Below are 21,198 nucleotides of genomic sequence, written 5' to 3' on the forward strand. Positions count from 1 at the left end.
ATAAGTGAAAGATCCTCTATGAAAAAACTCTGTAAAGAAAGTTATTGAACACATTACAATTGCTCTGCTGACGGCACCCGGGTTAAATTTTTCATTGAGGATCAGAAGAAAAAAATCAGGAAACATCCTACAGCAGCATAATTTGTCATTGTGCAATGCTTCTTCGACATCGAGGCATTCAGCTTTAGAATACCAGTTTAATTAAATCTAGACAAAGTCAGTCATAGAAATAATCACACCATTCAGTTGGCGTGGACGTTTTACAGAGTACCACAAAGGCCCCAAACCTGAGCAACTTGCAGTGCCCAGTTAAATCAGAAGAGAAGAAGGGGAAATATTATCAAGATGCGGGAGTTTAAGAATTTAAATAGTCTCCAAAAAGAATATTTTTTAATTATCTAGCAATACAGGCTAACTTACAATGGTTTTTCAGCACCCTTTTATACACACCAATGATGTGATTGCTCAAGATTGCCTGTAAATAGCTGGTGTGCTTACAGGAAAGCTCTGCTCGAGTAAAGCAAAGCTTCCAGATGCACGTGCTGTGAGCATCTTCAGGAGCTAGGCATCTGCTTTGCGATGGCTCCCAGGGAGAAAACTAGTCTTTGTGTTCATTAAAGTAGCCAATGTAATACCTAAGGTAAAGTATTTGATACCAAGTGTGTCTCCTTCAGAATTTCCTGGTGGGGTAACAGGGAGATGACATGCAGGCAGGGTAACAGAGGGAAGATTAGCTGTAGCAACAGGAAATTTACAAATTAGGTTTTATTGTAGTTGTTTCGTATCTGAAAGCTGTTCTAAAAGGCAAACTGATTTTTAAAGGTCTATAACCTAGGGCAAGGTGCCACGAAGCAGCAGCAGCTCATCCCACAGACATCTCTGCCCAGACCCTGCATGTACTGTGCTGCTACAACGCTTTTTTTTTTTTCCAATGGTTTAAAAAAGCAAGGTGTCCCCAAGCACAAGCCACCCTCCCACTTAACCAGCAGGCAGCACCGCTTCTGATTTTCACGTACATTTGCACCGAGATTCTCCTGCTACTAGTTATGACCTCCAAGGGCTCTATTAGTAACAGAACAGTTCCTGACCTGAAGATAAATAGAGCAACAAAATACAAACAGAAGTGTTTTTAAGAAGACCTAAACTGCCCTTATTTCCAGCTGTGCTGTATGTAAAGCTACAGCCACGTACAAGATGTCACCTTACCTGCATGCCAGAGTCTGTAACTGCTGCCACGCTCTTGAAGACATTTCTTTATGAAATTATTCATTTACTAAGCAACTTGTAACACGCCCAGCATCCTTAGCTCCCCAGTACATTTAATATTTGCAGCATGGCTTCCAGGCCCCCCAAGAATCTCAATTTCAATACTTTAAAAACTCCAGTCTGTATTCAGGCGCAAGCGTACGGCTCATAAAGCACAGCCTGAATCGTGAAAGCGACTCATGCTGTGTGACACGTGTGTACAGAAACACATAAAATTAGGTTTAGTTCCCAACACCACCAAGGTACTTCCCAAAACAAGGATGAAGTTTTCCACTGCAAGCAGAAAAACAACCTGCAGGAAGCAGGCTGGAGCGGCAGCAGGAAGAGCAGTGCGACACGGCTCGCCCATCCATTTTTAGGTGAGTATTTTGGGGGGATAATTTTACACCACAATACTTGTTCCAAGAACGATAAACACACACAGCCCCCTTCCTTCAGTTCAGTCTCTCCCAAAATCTGGAAGACCGCATTAAAGAAATTCTCAAGTGCAAGGGCAGCTGGTGAAACCTGTCCTAAATCAGAAATCTGGCCCAAAGCAGGCACACGCTCCAGTTCCACTGCAGCGCTCGCACACACGCACAAGAACACAAACAAAAAAACTTTTTTTCTGTTTGTGTTTAAAGTGTGAGCCATTTTTTCCTTTATTTTCTACTTAAGCCTTATGCCTAAAAGCCTCATTTGGTGCTTTAGCAACAAGTTACGCCGACTTTCCCTCACCAATTCCCTGCCCATGGGGATGAGGAGCCTTCACTTTGCAGCAGCAGGTACTCCAACTCCTAACATATCCAGGTCCTGAGGCTTTAATTACGCTAAGAGTCCCAGCTGTCATAATAGCTGTACAAGGAGGAAAAAAAAAAAGGTTTTCTGATTCAGCTTAGAGAAAGTGAGTCAATCACATTGCATGTGCTGGCCTAGCCGTGTTACTTTTTTTTTTTACTCTAGCAAAGAATTAAGTTATTTCAAGTCCAGCCTGATCATTTTGAGAAGAAAAGAAACCTCTTGAAAGCCCTATTTTAAGCTTTTCAATGTCATTTCTTTGATAGCTAAGAATACTTCACTTGTACAACTAATACTACGCAACTGAAAGCAACACGTGTTCGTCTTAGCATATTAGCGCTTATTTTAATGCGTAAAACACTACGACACATATCTGGTATGCAAGCTGGTTATTTAAAGTTTTCTGACAGCGTACACAACAAGCAGCTGTACTACAGCCTTTGTTTGCTGAAATTCATCACCGATTCCAAGCTATGTGGAGAAGATTTTACTGTGGTGAGGAGCAGCCAACCCTCTCGTGCGTCCAGTCCCAAAATTTCTAAGGAGCAAAGTGATCAAATTTGTATGTAATGAAGATGGAAAACACGCAGGGACCTTGAGCAACCAGAATGGAAGGTTGTGAGCATTTGGAAGTGTCCTGCAGCTCCCCAGGGGTATGAGGGGGACGAGGACAGCACTAGGCCACGGCCTGCTGGGAGGAGCCTGCCCCTCGAACTGCTCAGCCTTTGCAGGAAGCAACTGCCCAAAATGTTCGAGTCTGTTACACATCCCATTTCTATCCACATTTACATGGTGTTTGGAAGAAACCCCAGCTCTCCTAGAAAGAAATCGAAGGGTTTTTCTGTGCCAAGCCTTCAGCTCGGCCATCCACCTCCAGCACCAGCCTGGCAAGCACAGACGTGGGTTCAGGGCTCCCCGCTGCTTACGTGTGCGTTGGATCGCTCCGAGTCAGCTTGTGCTAGTAAAGATTACTCATGCTAATAAAACAAATGAATCAGTACTTTACTGACAAAGGTGAGCACTGTGCACAGTAGCCCTGGGATATGAAATTAAACTAATAACTTTCTTGTTGTAGATATGTACCTTCAGTGAAGTTTTATTTTCCCCCGGTTAAGGGCAGCATTTTTAAAGGACACCTTGTTCCATTTGTAGTATCTTTATTAGTAGTATTTACATACTAAGAACAAGACAACTGTCCCTGTTATTTAAAGTAAATCAATAAAAAGAGAAAAGCAGTGGGTTTACAGTCAAGGAACAATTAGCTTTAGCAGCAGGGAAAGCTCCGACAAGTCCGACGTCGAGCAGCCACCAGCTTTTCTGAGGAAGCTGCACCAATTGTGGTCACTATCCTCAAAAGAAAAGTAATTTCCTTTTTATGAATACCCTATGGAAAAGCACAATATACATGCTAAAAGTTACATCGATCTTCTAATTTTCCTCAGAGTAACAACATTGCTCTGAACAGGGTGGCGGAGGTAAAGGCAACACCTTCTGCCTTTGAACAGCGTGTTTGGAAAAGTGTCACCTTTTTTCTCTGCACCTGGTCCAAAGCTCACAACTCGATGAACATTTCCATAAAGACCAGCACTATTAAGTCCTCCTGCAATTTGCTTCATGAAACCCTATCAAATTTTAAGTCCTGTGGAATAACATGCTCAGTTTTAGTTTTGTTTTTTGCATGTTCATCCATTGGTTGCATCAAAAAGCAGGAACAGGAGGCGGCAGCACGTATCTCATGCTTCTGATGCTCTCCTTTAGGTCACACCAAACCAGGCCTTAACCTCACACCTAGCTGTGAGCACTGCACGGCCCTTCCGAACCCAGTTCAGGAAGGGGTAGGTAATCTTTCTCTATAATAACCCCTTTGTAGTACCCATGTATTCTACAAAAGCAGGTAAAGAAATCTAACCACCAAGATGGTCTTTCCCATAAAACATCCCTAGATACCATTTTGTGCCGATGGAGCCTTCTCCCCTCTATTAGACACATAATAGAGAACACTTTAAGGACTTGATACAGCCATATTGCTCTGATCACACATGAAGCAGAAACATTTACAACGCGACCTGCCACATGCACGGTACGGGAACAGCACAAGCAGAAGGAAACGTGGCATCAGGTAGGGCTCAAGCTCAACACTGAGGTGCTTCTTTTTAAACAGGTTTTCCAACGCAGCCTGGAAGCAGCACTGTTTTGTGGGTGTGCATAGCAAACCAATTTTTGGAGGGGTTGGGGGGTTGTTTTTTTTTTTTTTTTGCTTTTCCTCTTTGTTTTCCTCCTCAAAGCACATCTGCACCAATAGAAGTTAATTCCAGGCAGCCCTTCCCCAATACCTGCACGGCTCAAAATCCAGCAATGACTTTATAAGACATCTGCTTCTGACTATCCTACTGCAGACTAGAAAAAGGCTTCGTGCTCCGAGCAAGAAAATTTCATCAGTATTTAATCACGGCACCCTTGAAATAAGGGTACATCTGAAAGGGAGGAAGGATACAGGAATGTTTTAAATCTTAGCATACGTAGGCATCATACAAATATAAATTTCATCAGGTCTTCTCATGAAAGCACCTCTAAAACTTCAGATATGGATCATGAAATTGTGGAAACTGCCTGCCTTCCCATTTTCAACAGGCTTTCTGTAGTGTTTTTATCAAGCCCTTCATCACGTTGCTTACAAGCCAGCAAACTCCAGACAATTATAAATTCATGACTATTATGCTGTGTGTTACTCAGAGGCAAAAATAAGTCATCAAATTTGTTTACCCAGGTTGGAGGAGACACCAGCACACTCAGAGTTTCCTACCTATTAATGGAATGGCTTCCAAAGCTCTACCCATTTTGTGGTTTTGAGCTCCTTTTAGGTATTTTCAAGGAGTTGATGAGTTGACCATCACATAACCAACCCAAACAAGCCCAGAAGGTGGATAAAACCACAGCCGCAACCCCTCTCAAGCTGTGACTGCAGTGCTGTGTCCCCAAGCAGCTCGCCATCCGCACTCCCAAGTGGCTGTTAAGAGTTTGGATCACCAAAAAAACACCTTTATTTCAAAACTAGTTGTCGTGGTGTTGGCCTAGGAGGCGTGGCTCTGAGCTGTCCCTCGGAGGCCAGCCAGAAACGGGAAAGCAGCGAGGTTTACTAATTGAGGTCAACATATAATTACGCTCTACCCAAGGAGAGGCAGCGTTGTAGCAGCGGGACGTGTGTACATTTCAATAACTCAGATACTGATTTTTCTGGAAGCAAAAGGAGTCAGGCAGTAGGGTCCTTGCCACAGTAAAACCAGCCGCAGCACACGCTCACCAGGAGGCGAGCAGCCACTCCAAGGGTCGCAGTACCTCTCACAGCGTGCAGGAACCCACCGCAAACCCAGTAATGATTTTTTTCTTGTTTGATGGTGCAGAGAAAGGTAACTGTGAAGCGCTCTATTTAGAACAGTGAATCGCCCATAATCCTAAAGCTCTGTGAGTTTTTATTACGAGCTTACTATTAAAACACCAAACCTCTCCACTCCAGACCACGGGAGAGCGCTGCGTGGCACGGTGTGTGCTGTTCGTCCTCCCCAGCGAGGAGGCTTGGCGAGGGAGGCTGCGGGACCCCAGCCCTGCTCTGCTGCCACCCCACCCCATCCCACCCGCAGCCCCCAGCCCATTTCCCCAGGGCTCCCAGTCCCGCTGCCCGGCACACACCAGCCCTGCGAATCCCTCCCTGCGTGCACTTCTCCTTTTACAGCTCTCCTTCCTTCCTGCCTCCCTCCCCTCCGTGCCAGCCAGAGATAACGCTTTAGGAAACAGCCTTTTTGGCTACTTCAGTTTTATCATTTTAGTTCGGTCTGCCCTCAGCGACTCCGTTCTACTCGAGCACATCCCGCTCCCTTCCTGACCTATTTACAGGCACGGCTGCAACCATTACCATATATAAGAGGCAATTTTTCCACACTTGCATCATTAAAAAAATGCCTACATCTGTTTCATCCAGGTGCTCCACGTCTGCTTCGCAAGTGGAATTGAACATGAAAAAGCTTATTTAGAAAAAGTCCACAAAAATTCAATTACACGTGAGAAAGCTATTATTAAAGGAAGACAAATTTAATCTAGCATCTATCAGCCAAGACAGAATCAGTCATTAATATTACATGACTTACCCACTGGCTTTCCAAGTTTATTCTTTTCTAGCACATACATTTTTTATGGCTAGTAATAAAAAGACACACACAGAAGGAAAAATATGGATGTCTAACGGCCAAAATGTCATCATTACCTAATAATTGTATAGCGGGAGGGAGCAGTTAACCTCTGAAAAGAGCGCTGGCTGGAAATCTGGAAAGAAACAGATGACATTGTGCTGCCTTTGTCCAGCAGAAAGAAGCGATGCTTTGCCACAGCGGACATTGTGTGTGCTTATAAAACGAACGTTTTGGGGATACTGCATCATACCAGTGGCTATGTGGCCACAGGAGGCAGGTGAGGTTCTTCAGGAGGCATCGCCCACCTGGCTGGAGGGGGCTGCAAACCCCAAATCTCAGCAGAAAGCAGCATACCCAAGGCAGTACCCGCACCACACTGCAGAGCCAGGTCGCACAGCTGTGGACTGAGACGTGGCACGTCCAGCACCAGCACCACTGAGTGGCTTTGCTGTCACCTGGAACCTGCCAGAGTGTCCACGTACTTTGCCCCTCGGAGCTTTTGAGGGCAATGCCATCCAGGCTTTACAAAACACAGAAGCTGATAAAGTGAGAAACAAAATAACCCATTCAAGGTCACCCAGAGAACAGTGACCCAGAATAAAATCTAGGTTTCCAGATCAGGAAGCAAATGGGGGGGGGAACTCTCTGCATAGAAATAAGAAAACGCAGCAGGTGATCTGTTCCCTTCCGCTGCTCCATCCAGCACACAGCACCGATCACAGAAACACAGAACCACTCAGGTTGGAAAAGACCTCTAAGATCAGAGTCCAACCATTAACCTAGCGCTGCCGAATGTACCACCAAACCACGTCCCCAAGCGCCACAGCTACACGGCTTCTGAATACCTACAGGGATACCATCCAAAAAATAAGTCACTTGAGACCCCTAAGATCTGAATAAAAGCAAACAGGTATCAAATTTACAAATGTAGGTGTTCCAAGGTATTCCTTTCTGCAGTACCTCACCACTACGAGCAGGAGGGGATTTAGCCATCGCTGAGTGCCCTCAGAGCCAGACGAATGCTGCTGCACTGCCTCCTTCATCCCAACATCACCCTAAACATGAATTGGGTTCACTAAGCCCTTGGGATGGGATGACACGTGAAAGAAAAAGCCTCGTCGCTTGCCAAAGCCCTCTCCTATCTCACAGGGTTAGGAACTAATCACTAAGCAATGCGAGTGACAACGCTTGGCCATACCAACAAAAAATAAATGATTTTAACAGGCATGTTTCTCTGCTTCCTGTCCCAAGGCTGCGTTCTCCGTCTGTGCCCGAGGGCGTGGTGCCTGAACCACAGCACTATCAGCAAAAACGCCGGGTGTTTCTCTTCAGCACTGCTGCTCCACTTCTTACTCGGCGAGTTTGTGCCATGGCTGCTCCGGAGTCTCCAGGGATTCTTCATGGCTTTGTCTATTTCTGGAACAAATATACAGACAAGTTTCCTCCGTCTTCTCAGAAGTTCACGTAAGGAAAAGCACAAACACAAACACAGCTCGGTTGTGGCAATAACTTTTGAGGGAGAGCTGTGCCACAGAACTAGCACCCCAGGAGGAACTTTTATATTGCTGGGGTCACCAATCCAAATTCACATCTCTCCTGGCACTTCCATCAGCTCTTTCCTGAAGGTAATTCAACACGAAAAATACCTTTCACTAACACATGCGCAAATGTACTTGTCGAAAAAAGCATTTGAGGAAAGGTTGAAAAGGGCTTGCTTTGATCCAGCCCCTCCCTCAATAACTCCACTAAAATACCAAGGCATACAGGTGCTTTCACATCGGGATATACAGAAGGCAGGGAATGTTGCTCCACTTCAGGTGCAGGATAAAATTCATGCTTTTCTCTGAATAAACAGCACTAGAAGAGGCTCCAGGAAGGCTCTGCATTTGTTTTATATTCTTCAGAAAGCAACCATCTGGAGATCAGCTCGGAGAAGAAACTGAGGACATGTCCGACGGTCTGAGACTTACAAGTTAAGAGAAATACACACACAGCACGGTTCACCTCTCTTGCTACACAAACTCATGCATCATACGCAGACTATTTCCAGAAGGGGCAGGACAAAAACGCCACACTGCCTGGGTGAATGGAGGACGAGCGCAGGCATTGGAATAGGTGCAGGAGGCTTCTTCCATCAACTTGTTTCTTCTTTGGGACTTCAAGACACTACAGTAGCTGTTTCCACTGCGACTTCATTATGCAACGGGCATGCTAATGTGCACATTCATCCAGATCGGAGGCATCTTGCATCACTAATGCAAGTTTCTGACACCCCCACCCTTCCTGAAACTGCTCCAGACCTCCTGCCAAGCCCTGCATCCGATCACAACCCAGCGCTTTACAGAAACACTGTGGTACGGCCCCGGGAGTTCACACTCCCCAGGCTGAAGTTTAGGCTTGTGGAGCACAGCTCTGCAGCAAGTTAAGCAGTTTTGACTAATTCAGATAAAAACTTACCTTGTAACCTAACTGAATTATATGTCCATCCCTGCCTAATGTTGCTTTGGATACCTCCAGCTTAATTCAGCAAGGCATGAGAAGCACCTAGGACTTTCGGACAGAAATTTATCTGCGTTTTGTGAATCGCTCCGAGCGGCCTCCCTCCCTCCCCCCCCAATATGCCAGCACAGCCGCTCATACTACTCCATACCACTGCATCCATCGAGAAGTGTCAAATTTAGGCAACCTGTTTATCCAAATACAGTGAGTTGTGTACCTCATCCTGAAGCCTATGCACAGTTTTCTCTCCATGAGCAGGTTCCAGCCTGGTTATTGAATGCTCTGGCAGCTCCCCAGTAGTGTTACAGCTGCACCTTGTTTTCCTATAATTAGTATGCAGTTACCACCTTTTTGCTAATTCAATGTACTTAACTAGTAAGCTAAGAAAATAATTGTGTTAATATGTTAGAATATAAGGCTTAAGGATATATTAATTCTTTCAAAGCCACGGAAGACAGAAATCCTGCGTTCTCACACTCAGACTTGAGAAAGAGAGTGAGCAAAGCCCACAGTGAATGGCATCGGCTTTCAGCCTGTGGTACAACCAGGAACGATGAATGGCTCCTAACCAGGCAGGAGAGCACGGTGCAGATTACACGTGCCACCAAAAAAACAAGAAAAAAACCTCAATATATTGTCAACCATATCAATTACAAGTTCCAGAATAAAACTGAAAAAAGCTCAACATCTAGAAGACTGCTGCACTGAAACAAGTGTTTTGCTTTAGCAAACAAAAATTCTGAGTTAACGCTGAAATTACGTCTTACCACATCATGCCGTCATGCCTATTATATAAGAACATACAGCACCTTAAGGCTTAAATTTCGATACCTAGATAACGGGTAGAGCCAGGTTTGTGATTTTAGCCTTAACTCCTATTTTCTTGGGATTAATCAGGTCAAAGCTGGCCCTTAGTGCTGGTTTAATGCAGATTTTTGACCTTTAGCAGCTTTAACTGAAACAAAAAAAAATCTAAATGAGAACTGGAGGGGAAAACCATCTGCATCAGCAGGCACTGGAGTCTGATGTTGAAGCTGAATGTGCCGCAGGTCAGCTCACAACCTTCCCCAGGCCAGCGCGGGCTTGGCTCCAGCCAAAGGAGCCCAGCAGCAGCAGGCAGGGAAGAGGAGCTGTCACCCAGACCGGTGCACGCAGGGAGCCAAGCACTTTGCCTCAACATACCCTCCTTTTGTTTTTATTTTAAGCACTGCAGCCACGAAGTCAAGTTCAACTGACATTACTTCTCATTTTAAATGACCTATGCTTACATTTTTTCTCCCCTTGAAATTCAAAATGCAAGTTTCCGTAGCGCATCCTTACGGGCACACATCTCCCCAGCTGGGTTTCAAACCACCAAGCCTTAATGTTTCAGAACATTAAGCTGCCCTGCTGATCACGTCGGTAGGCTTTTAGCAAGAACAAGGAGTGCATTTGCGCGCTGCAATTCCCAGTAACAGCAAACCCACGTCCCAGAGACACCAAGGATACCGATAAATTATCAGCAAATCTTCAGCTGAATTCTCTGGTCGCTGAGTGGCCTGGCAGAAACATCTGAAAACCTCCACAACCTACAGCAGAAAGGCATTGTGAGGGGAGAGTCGAAAGTTATTAAGTGCCGGCGCAACTTGTACAGGAAGTGCCTAAATCTCAGATTATTTCCTGCCTGCACAGAAGCGAAAGGTGTCAGGATTTGGGAAGGCATCCGCAGGGACAAAGGCACGCTGGTAACAGCGTGGCAGCAATGGGACGTCCTGCTGCAGGAGGGAACAGACGAGTTCAGGTCAGAGACATGAATAAATGAGAAAATATTACACAAAGGACATCAAAGAAAATGAATCTGGAAATCTCTGTGTTTCAGTGTAAGCAGTAAGCAAGGAACTGCAGCCCATGCTGGCAGGCGCGCGTCCCAGTGCCTGAGCAGCCACAAAATCCAGGCTTCATGGTGAGCACTGCGCAGGGACCATTTAGAGACTGTTGTAAAATATAGTTATTTTTGCTCTAACGATAATTTACCACTGTGAATTGTCACCAAAATAGCCATTTAGTTGGCTGGTATTTTTCAGAAGACATCTACAGCAATGACAGACGTGGGATTATTAAATTTAACAACAATGCATAGGTTTCGGTCACTTACAGATAACGCTCCCTCATGGCAGAGGTGATGAAATTACATCAAAACCACAGCCAGGACCATCTCGACTGGCTCAGACTTGAGAAGTCTGAGCAGAACAGAAGCAGAACAGCGACTGATGAAATGCACGTTCTAAAAGCAGGGTCGTTACAGTAGTAGTAATATTTTCAGCTCCTCGCACACACTGCTGAATTTTAAATTACGTGTAACCACAGAGGAAAAAGACCTGGGGGTTGGCGCAGAGCGCTCTACGAAAACATCTGCTCAGTGCACAGAGGCAGTCGAAAAGGCAAATGGAGCATCAGGACGCATGAATACAACGACAGAGCCATGCCAGAAGGACTAATGTCACAGCAGAAAATAAGGAACAAAGATATGGCATCACCCAAATACAGTACCCACATCAGCTACAGGAAGAAAGCAGCAGAAATAAAGCAGGAAAAGACAGTATCAGACGCAGAGGAAGGCATCGACATGAAGGTATGCTGAAAATAAAGCCAGCTTACACAGGAGATAAATATGGGACAATGATGCATTAAACAAAATAGGAAAACAGGAGAGCTGTTCTTCCTTCTGCCCTCTGAGAAGAGCTGGAGCAGTGGAACATAACCAAAAGGTAACAAGCTTCAGCTCAAAACTGCAGCTGCAAAACTAGATAGATGGACAGAAAAATGTGGTGGTTTTTTTTAATACTGAATACAGGAACAAAACCTTCTCAATTAACAAACTCGGTAATTTGTTAATATCGAATGCAAGGCTGACCCGAATTAAAAGCTCAGACAATTACAGTGGAAGACAGAGAACACTTCCACCTCAGTCCTCAAGCAACCTGGGACTGCCCGAGGTATTTATTGCTCCTGATAAGAAGCGATCCTTGCCACATACTGCAGCTCTGTTTCACCTTACTTCAGTGCACTCCAACAACACCCACAGTGACCAATAGATGAAGACAGGAAATAGGTCCAGAGTCTTTTTCCTCATTTCTGTGATAAATTCCTGGGGTGACACCTTTTACTAACTCAAGAAAAGGAAAAACTACTTTTTCCTTCCACAGTTTTGTTTTCATCTAGCACACAAGTTCCTTCTGAAGCTCCTTGGAATTGTCCAGCTTATTGCCAGGATACTCCGGGAGTAACAGTTATTCCCTGAAGTTTGGTCACTGTGGATAATACACCAAAGTACCTCAAAATATGGAACAAGGGCATGGCGTGTGACCCAGCAACCCTGGGATGCTGCAGCTCAGTACTGGTCCTTACTGGTCCCCCCCCCCAGCAAACAGTTGCCCGTGACCATCGTCAATGCTAAAACCTCGAAATCGAAACCTTGAATGCTTGAAATCTTACCACTTGCATCCCAGAGCCTCGCTGCAGCATGCCAGGTTCCTCCTCCCTCGATGAGGGCACACGGCAAGGTCCCCAAGCCCGCAGACCACATCGAGCCCTGCCGTCCTCGTGTGTTAAAGGGCAGCAGGGGGAGTAGCTGCGGCTTAGGGATTTCAAGAGGCACGTCCAGGCATCGCTTGACCACTTAAGGCTTTGTTTATTTGGATGATTTGGATATTTAGAAGGACTTGCTGCAAGTTAGCATTACTGTGTGCGCAGGGCCTCAGTTACACACTTGTTCATATCCTCTGCTGTGACAAGGCTTTCTCTGTGAGGGGAACTAAAAGAGACCAAGAGCACCACATACGGCTGGGCATTGTTACATATCTCTAAAGAGCTTGATTTCGACAGAACCCCCCCCATTTTCTACTCAGAAATCCTCCACTACGCTTTTCTGCAAACCCTGGCTTGGCAGCAGCAGCACACAAAGCGATTTGTGAAGGCTGCAGTGTATCTTCAGTATCGGAGCAATCTTAAATCTCCTGCCATTAAGGCATTAAACTTCTCTAGGAAACCAAGATGGTCTTTTCCGCTGAATAAAGCATCTAAAGCTCATTCATCGATACGATCTTCATACCCTACTTGTTACCTTTTTAACCAGGCAAAAAAAAGCCTAAATGGAGATTAAATAATACATGAGGTTTTTATCTAAAGCTTAACTGCTCCAAGTAAAGCTTTCATCACTAGCATCTCCTCTGCCAGAAGTATTTTCCCCTGCAGGCAACATTGTTGGACTTAAATCAGGAAAAGTCATTCACTTCTGTCAGTCTGTTCCAGTTCTGCTTTCTACGAAGACAGAACAAAGTCATTTTCCTATCATGAGCGCTGATTAAAAGCTGCTATTTTACCACTTTTCATTTGGCTCTCTGTTCACATAACCTAATAATGACCCACCAAGCCAGACCTTAACCTAAGTTATGGATAACTTAGTCTGATTTCAGCTATTTGAGATGCAGGGATCTTCTAAGACGTCCACCAAAGCACATCCTTCACAAGATTAAGATAAATCTTCAGAAACAATCCAATCTTTTCCACCCTGGGAGATTTTTGCAATCACTTAGGCAACCTTTCCTACCTTGTTATTACAGGGTCCCTTCCGCTTAACATTTTACCATTAATAATTCAGACTTTGGGGAAGAAAGTCCATGCTGGGGAGGATCAACAGGGACAGGAGGGGTTTATGGCTTTTTTGGTTTTAACATACATCTGTTAAGCATGTTTTCAATACATGAAAGCCACCTACTGACGAAGAATATCACACAACCTTACCACAGCAGCAGAAGCACTGAATGTGCCCACCAGGCACAGGTTTGTGCTGCCTGACGGTGGTCTGAGTTGCGCTGAAGGCACTAATTTGTGCAGGCAGAGGTCAGTGTTGATGAGAAAACGCTCATTTTAGGCTGCATAACAGGCTTATACACAAGAAAGATGCTCGTTTTCCCAGAGAAAGGTTCTCTGGGCTTCACCTTTGAGAGAATACAAATCCTATTTGGTTTTGCAGGTGAGAAATGGAACTGTTATGCCTGATGGGGAACATTTTCACGATGACTTTACCAAGCTTACCCAGACTCACACCACAGAAATGCACTTTTTTTGGAGGGGTTTACACTTAACAATGCCGTTCCTTTCTTTTTTGTACTGGAACTGTTTTTAAGCATTGACAAGGAAGTTCACGTGAAGGGCTCTACACACACGCCTGCCAATTCAGCGTGCTGAGCACAGTCCATCTCTAAAAAGCCCAATCAACGGGATATTTTTAAAGAGAGAGAACAGACACAAAATTACCCAACTCAACCACTTGTGTGCCTTTTTCCTCCCTGCTCCCTGAAGCAAAACTCCTGCCTGCCTCCCTCTGCCAGCTTCAGAAAGCTTCCCTCTTTACGACACGTTCTGTTTGAGAGCCTTACACATTAATTAAGCCCAACAGTCTTCAGAGATGTTAGCACAGCTATAAAAAGGTTCCTGAATGGAGTGGCTACGGAAGGAACTGGCATCTGATCAAATTTTTAAGAGTTACGCTGCCTGCTTTATGAATAAATGAAGGAATTATCGGTTTCTGAAAGTCTCCAGCACTGTTTTAGCTCTTGGTGCCTCATCTACATATTAATAGCCCTATGTTGTGGATTCAGTATCCAAGGCATTGTGAACCTAAGGGGATACCAGCAGCAAAACTACGGAAGAATCCAATTCCATACCTTAGCCAAGAGATTATACTTCTTCAGGCAAGTTTTTATATGTATTTGGGAAAAAACCAAAAGCTGAATACAGTTTCAAAATTGAAAATTAGGAAAAAAAGACAGGGAAGGTTTCTCAGACCTAGTGAGGACTAAAACTGGAGCCACTCCGTGCTGACAGCAGGGTGAAAATGAAACCTCAGAGCAGAAACACACTTCCAGGGTAGTGCTACTGATCAGAAACGGGACAAAGCAACTTTCACAGAGGTTTCACGTAAGGATCCTCGTTTAAAAGAGACAAACAGTAACGGTGTGTAATCATTAACATCACCCCCAAGATACCTTTGAGTCCCCACCACTCAATTTACGGAGGCTCCGGGAACTGCCAGAATCAGTCCGAGAGCAGGTAGCATCTGCTGCTTCCACGACGAGTCACGGTCAGAAATTCCCCCCTATTTTCTAGGAACCAGTTAGGCAGCCAAGGACCGGAGCAGCGATCCCAGCGCGCACACACCCACGCCAATCACCAGAAGTATCTTCTATCAATAAATGCACGTTATATTTGACACGCTGCAGATTTAATAGGAGATTACAATTAGAAGAATTACTTTGGGAAAATATTTGTCGAGTTTAGTTTGCGTGCAGCATAAATTTTGGCACAATACATTAAGGACAGAAGAGACTGCAAGAAAGAAACTCATTTAAATAAATTAATTTGCGGACATTCTGAGGGAGGAAAGTAAATGTCCAGGAGAACTTCAATGCCCCACAGCACTTGCTTGTGTCAAGTGTTGCATTATTGATTATATAATCTCCTGCCAAGCCTGTCCCTCCCCAAACTTTGAATAATCTCAGCTCACCGCCCCCAGCTCCACGCTTACATGAAGCTAGGACAGACCAAACGCCCTTTCACCTTCCGATTTCTCCCAAGTACTACACTGGAAACGCCTCATTTTCCATACGCCCTCCTTGCCCTCCCCAGCCTGCAGAGCATCCTGGTGGCACTTCACATCTGACAGCGAGATCCCTCACACCGCAGGCACCAGCCTTTTCCTCCCCTCCGATGCCCAACAGGACCCCAAAAACCTCTCCAAGGACAAATTTAGAGCAGCAGCCGCCTCCACGCTGGCCTCAGGAACAAGCCCCCATCTGCTCTCAGCTTAAAAGCGCCCCGGGTACGCTCACCTCCCTTACTTCCCTAACAGACTGTCACCACCTCACACGTTTCTACGGAACGAGGGTTGCGATGCACAAAACCTAAGTTCACCTGGGTTCTAGGTCTGAGACCGGTCAGTCAGAACCGTGCAGGTTTTAGAAGCTCAAATTACTGGATGACCTTCTAATGAAGGAATGCAACTTCACCATCTATGGAGAATTAATTTCGACTCACAGATACTAAGCAGACAAGTCCTTTGCTAGCCATGAATTCAAGACCAAGTCAAACTTCTGTGAAGTTATTTTGTATGGTTGTGACCATTACAACATTTTTGCTCTGTGGTCAATTCTACAGCTGCAAGGAACAAAGCAGTTGTACAGCTGCGAGGAAGCAGGGAGGCCATCAGACTTCCACGAGGATTCATGCGCTCTCGGAGCACTGGTTGTGTTCGTCAAGCTAAGATACATTTTTGGTTGTCTTCTAATCTGATAATGAGAACTCAAACATTTGTGTGCAAGGAGCAAACTAATAACGCTTCCAGGTAAGCCCTTGGGCTGCTCTAATTACCGAGCTGTAGTAGTCTCACCTTCAGAGAGTACAAGATAGCCTTCTTGAGTTACCAGGACTCCGATAAAAATCCAGCAGGACAAAGGAGAAATTCCACCTCACTTTTGAACACCTCAAAGTTACATCCTCACCTGTCAACGGAGGGAACTTGTGTTTATTTACATCCACCACCCCCAAGGAAATCCAGCAACGCCCCAACCCATCCAGCTGAACTACACGGAAGGACGGCTGCTTACAGAAGACAAGATGGGTTTACCCAGAATTAATTTCTGGGCTCACACGTGCACCCTGTACGACCACGGCACAGCAGTTAGCTCTCCCAAGCCAGGATGCTCCCTGTAAGACGGGAACATATTTCCCCTCCCTCATTACCTGCAGTACTTGTATTATCTATGAACCTTTCTGAGCAGGAGCTAAAAATGCACATTTCTAAATAGCTTAGCTAAATGCAGCCCTACAGCCGGATAGTTTTTAATGCTGATGTCATAAATTAGCAGTAGCACATCAACAAGGACAAAGATAAGTACTAACAGTGCTTGGCTGTTGACGAGTGCTTAATTAGGCCAGCAGCAGCACAGCAATGCTAAGTATACGAGCAAGTTCAAAAAAGTAACTAGAAACTTGCACTCTATTATAAAAGCTGCTTATTCTGAAATCAACACAACAAGTAAACGTTATCTATGGTGACAGAGCTGCCTGCAACACACGTGCCTTCCCTCCGTACCCACAGAACCCCCTTGCCAGCATCAGATGCAGCCTAACAGGACTTTCTTTAGCTGTTGCATTTTCCTTAAAAGATCTCTGATCAGGGGATTTTCAGAAATCACTTGATTTAAAGCAGCTGCAGTCCTGTCCAAACCTTTTCAGTAAATGAGGGGTTTGTGCCAGACCACTACAACTGCTCGCAGCAAAGGCACAGACCTGCACCGCAGCGACCCACGGCTGGTTTCAGTTCTGACAGAGACATCAATTACAGCAGCGCTTCTTCCAGGTGTCGCATGCAGAGCAGCATTCACTCAATCCCGAAGCAGATCAAAGAAGTGTCAACACAGGACATCAATATACCCAATGTCTTCTTTCTGGCTGCAGTCAGTACTACCATAGGTGAGATGAAGATACAAAATCTGAATATTATAACACTGCTACCTCTGTAAATCCACTCAAATCCCAGGTCCCCCCTGCTTTCCAAAAACCCAAATCCAAATTCTCTGAAGCAACAGGACAGTGCATTGGATGGGGAAGGGGGTAGCAGCCTGGGCATGCAAAGGCAAAAGCCCACCCCAGCACAGTTTAAGTTACACTAGAGGGAAAAAAAAAAAAAAAAAAAGGAAGAAAAAACACGGACTTGTTAAACAGATTTCTGGCAGCCTGAAGAAAAGCTAACAGGTAGCTGTTACAGGAAACACACTCAGCAAGAAGGCCATCACGTGTCTGTGTTCCACCTTTCTAGTGAAGTGACAACTGTGCATAAAAACTGTGCTAACACAAGAAGTGTGCATCATGGAAACGCAATTATATATATGTATTATGTGAAGTCTGCCTGCAACAATACCTTAGTTTCCTCTTTAGAAAGAATAAAGCTGGTCTTGTAAGTAGCTTAGCTCCTTTTACAGAGAGGAGTACACCACCCGTGTTCCCCTCACTTAGGAGAAGAGAACTGATTTTCCACAACTGACAAGGTTTAGGACTCAGAAGCATCTCCAAGCGTCAAGGACTGCTGGGCACGTGATGCCAGGCACCACCACGAGTTCCACCTGGAGAACATCTGCGGGATACGTGCAATGCCCTGGTAGCCTCAATTTTCAGTCGGCAGTGTTCTCAAGGCACAGCATCCCTGAGGTGCCCTTACAGGATGCAGTAAGAGCTCGGCTGTTTTCCATACGGCACAGAGCACCCGTAAGTCCAGGCTAAATTGCTGAATTTCTAACGGGCATTAGGAATCTCATATTGGAGCTCTGCATTTACCTACTGTGGATGAAAGGAGGATCCAAAGACACCTGTGCTGGTGTTAGATCAATACGCAGATTTACACTGGTCTTTTGCACAGAGTGTGATTTAACAATGCTGCTATACACATGCAGAACACAAACAAAGTGATTCTTAAAAAAGCAACTTGCATAAATCTTTGGCTTTAAATCCCACCAGCTCTCAGCACTGTGCATCATCCACTCCTCTGCTCAACAGCTGAGAACAAGCGCTGACTTTTTAAACCATTGTTTCAAAACCATCCCACGTGCATTTCTGGTATCTCAGTGCCACTCAGGGAGACCAGACCACTTCCACGGCACATAAAGAACAGCCCTGCAGGCAATTATCCCACAGCCTGCCACGTGCACACCTGCTAACCAGCTACTACACTGTAAATACAACCAGTGAAGTTTTTATGCCAGCAGAGCGTGAAATAGGCAAGATCAAGCTTAAAGTTAATGCACGAGCCGAGCAGAGGAAGCCCCACCTCTACACGAGAGCAGAACCCCTGGAGCATTTTGTCATCAGCGATGGGCCAATACCCTCAAAGCACTAAGGGAAGTACAAGCAGTAAGCCTGTTCCATGTCCGAGCCATTCAGATATTTAACTATTTATTTCATTTCTATCACTGCAGCAAGTCTGCAGCCCTTTCAGTCACGAGTTCGACCCAAAGGCAAAAGGACCCAAGTGCAGCCCTCCGAGCACCCGCGCTGAGAGCATCCCAACGCCTCTATCAGCCACCGCCAGAAGAGGCCGGCCTCACTGAGAGCACGCGATAAGCCAACAGCCAAAACAAACACAAAACGCCCTGTGGATCTCAAAGAGCAACAGGTCCGCTGCTAAGCAAACCTGACGGATGTTAAAGGCTACGCAGAAACCAGCGTCCTTCACAGGGCTGTCCTACCTTCCCCAACGGGGACAGGGAGCACACGTGCTGTAAGGGCAAGGAACAGGACAACCAGCACAGAGCGCTGCACCAAATTCAATCCAAGCACATTTTTGACAGCCAATCGAAACATAACGACTAAAATTAATTGCAAGCCAGCAGCGTTCTGATGCTCAGAAACCATTAAAATATAATCCACAGCAAAATCCTATCTGTTTTCTGGCATGCAGTTGTCCTTGGAAGTTTTGGGGGTTTGGGATGCGTGCTTAAGTCAGTCCCAACAAAAACAGCAGAGCTTCTGATTACCTGCTATAGCTACACACCCCAGCAAACACGGATTCAAGATTTCCATTTGAATCACCAGTTTCTTGATTCAATTCCGTAAATGCATTATTTGGTACGTAATTTAGGAGGGAGGATAAAACATTAAAGCTGAAAACGGTGCCCTGATTACTATACAAAGGTTCCAGAAAAGCTACAAGGAGTTTAGCCACCATTATACATACACCTCTGCCTTTACTTCCCAGAAATGTCATTTACCTCCTGTACTTCCATTCAGAGTTGACTTATGCAACCAAAAACTAAAAGCATTTACCATTTGCCTTTCTTACTCAGACACCAGAGATCTCAACGCTGCTTCTTAAGCAAAAAAGAAGTGAAAGAACCATCACAAACAGGTAGCCAGGGCACTACCACGAGCTCAGTGAATGAGCTGGTCTTGACGGAAAAGAAAAAGATAGCAAGAGCAGCAGATCCTTCAAGATCAACATGAAAGGAGATGTTGTCGTAACAGAGGGCAAAACTCATACCCAGGATACACCCATTCTGTTGACAGAGGAAACCATGCTCTGATTAGAAGCCTTCAGACATTCCCAGCCAATCTGAGTCAGCATGAGACAGTTTAAAGCTGTATAAAAATCATTTCAGAACACTTGGTTTGAAAGTAAATGGCAACAGAAACTACTTGGTGCCCCAGCAGGGCAGCATTCTCCCGTCATGTCAGCACCACGCTGTGTACCAAAGGTTAGCGGGAGCCCTCACTACCTCTGCTCCTCGGCTTCCAAAATTATTGCAGGATACCCTCCCTGCATGCAGAAAGCTTCTCATCTATTCTGACTATGGCTGTTTTGTAGCTGTTGTGACAGGGCAGCAGACAGAGGCAGTGTAAATGATGCTTATTAGCCTTTGTGATGAGAGCTGATGGTCTCACAGCTATTCCTCACGGAGGGCAGCAGCACGATCCCCGCTGGTAGCAGCCTAGCTGCAGACCAAGGGCCAGCCAGGATCCTAGCATCCCCCTTGTTCAGAGAACTTGGTGTTATTACCAAGGCATTTTAAGACCAGCAACCCTGAAACAAAGTGGTTAGAACATCATCTTCCACCTGTGTTCTGACAGCACACAGAGTTTTCAGAGGGCGGATATTTTAGGCCAGTACAGTCAAACAGACTGATCCCGGGCAGGAAAGCTCACCCACTGTGGCAAAAGCAACATAGGAAGGGTGAATTTATTCATACAGTATGCTGAACAGCCTGAAATGGAAACATCCCATGTGTCTTTTTTCAGGCCAGGATGAGCAACCAAAAAGAATCACTACCACAGCGAGTGACTGGAAAATACACTGATGGAAACTGATGGTATCTTCTGCTTTCCTTCCTCCCCATGAAAAAGTCCTTGCAACCACACTGTTGCATGTTTTTGCAAGAAGGAAGCAAAATCAGATCCACTATTTTTACTTTTTTCCTTCAATGAAGCTTCTGTGTTTTTCCAACTAGAGGCTGATCTGTAAGGTCTCATATTTCCTCGCAGCCCCTACTGTGCTCGTGTCCTCTAGCTACAGATGTACAACTGCAAAAAATCACCAACAGATAGAAATATTTGCAAAATGCATCGCACCCAGTCCTGCAGCACTGGAGGTTTATAAAGACTTAAAGGTCTAATGAATAAAACTGGGGTGAAGAAGTCATTGGCTTAGTGCATTTTGCTATAAAAAAAAAAATCTCCAAAACAACAAACTGAGAGCTTCATTTACCAAACAGTCTGATAAAGAGATTCACATTCACAATGAGATAGCCAGCAGCTAAAAATAACCAGCCAGCTGCAATTCCCACCTTATGTGGCTAGGCAGAAGTGCTTCGTTCTCCCCCTCCCCTGGCACACACACGCTCACTTCCTTCTTCATTGCAACACCAGAAGCTGAACTGGATGC

At 45.2% G+C, this 21,198-nt stretch overlaps 1 protein-coding gene across 11 annotated transcripts in view; it reads right to left on the reverse strand.

The window, feature by feature from the left end:
- Positions 1–21,198, reverse strand: part of TAOK3 (TAO kinase 3) — an 84,688-nt gene that overhangs the window by 52,577 nt on the left and 10,913 nt on the right. Inside the window, exons 3-4 of one of the 11 annotated variants that reach the window (XM_035556942.2) lie at positions 17,058–17,231; positions 16,156–16,267 (exon numbers count right to left, since the gene is read on the reverse strand). The exons of 9 other annotated variants lie outside the window; for them this stretch is intronic. The gene's annotated coding sequence lies outside the window, so the exon portion shown is untranslated. The remainder of the gene's footprint in view (positions 1–16,155; positions 16,268–17,057; positions 17,232–21,198) is intronic. One more of the 11 variants, XM_035556937.2, reaches the window with a different exon arrangement.

Source organism: Cygnus atratus, chromosome 17, assembly GCF_013377495.2.
Source record: "Cygnus atratus isolate AKBS03 ecotype Queensland, Australia chromosome 17, CAtr_DNAZoo_HiC_assembly, whole genome shotgun sequence".
In the NCBI taxonomy this organism is placed as follows: Eukaryota; Metazoa; Chordata; class Aves; order Anseriformes; family Anatidae; genus Cygnus; species Cygnus atratus.